The 362-nt window shown below is 41.7% G+C and overlaps 1 protein-coding gene across 1 annotated transcript in view; it reads left to right on the forward strand.

Moving 5' to 3' along the window:
* LOC119589206 (scavenger receptor class B member 1-like) overlaps nucleotides 1–362 on the forward strand; it is a gene marked incomplete at its 5' end in the record, with an annotated part of 58,758 nt that overhangs the window by 56,515 nt on the left and 1,881 nt on the right.

Consider the following 362-nt stretch of genomic DNA (forward strand, 5'->3'; position numbering starts at 1 on the left):
TTCCCTGGACCTAAATTCTCTCCTTTCCTATCTTCCTATACATCTCTTTGTGCGTGCATTCACATTTGAATTTGAAACCTGGGTAGTGGCCATTATCTCCTATTAAATGTATTCTTTTCCAATGTACAGACGTATCTGTTGACTCACATTTATGTTGTGCTTTGTAGACTCTTTTAACCAAATTGGTGGATATACCTTTTGCACAAAGCTCCCCGTGACTCTTAAAAAGTGAATAAAAGGGAGTGGATTCGAGGCAGGTCTCACGGTCGATCAGACACAACAAGCGTAGATTACAAAGTTCTGAGGTTGTATTGTGAAGTAAGCTTGGGCTGGGTCGCTTCTCTCTCCTATGTGTCTCTCCC

Source organism: Penaeus monodon, chromosome 25 (genome assembly GCF_015228065.2).
Source record: "Penaeus monodon isolate SGIC_2016 chromosome 25, NSTDA_Pmon_1, whole genome shotgun sequence".
NCBI classification, from domain to species: Eukaryota; Metazoa; Arthropoda; class Malacostraca; order Decapoda; family Penaeidae; genus Penaeus; species Penaeus monodon.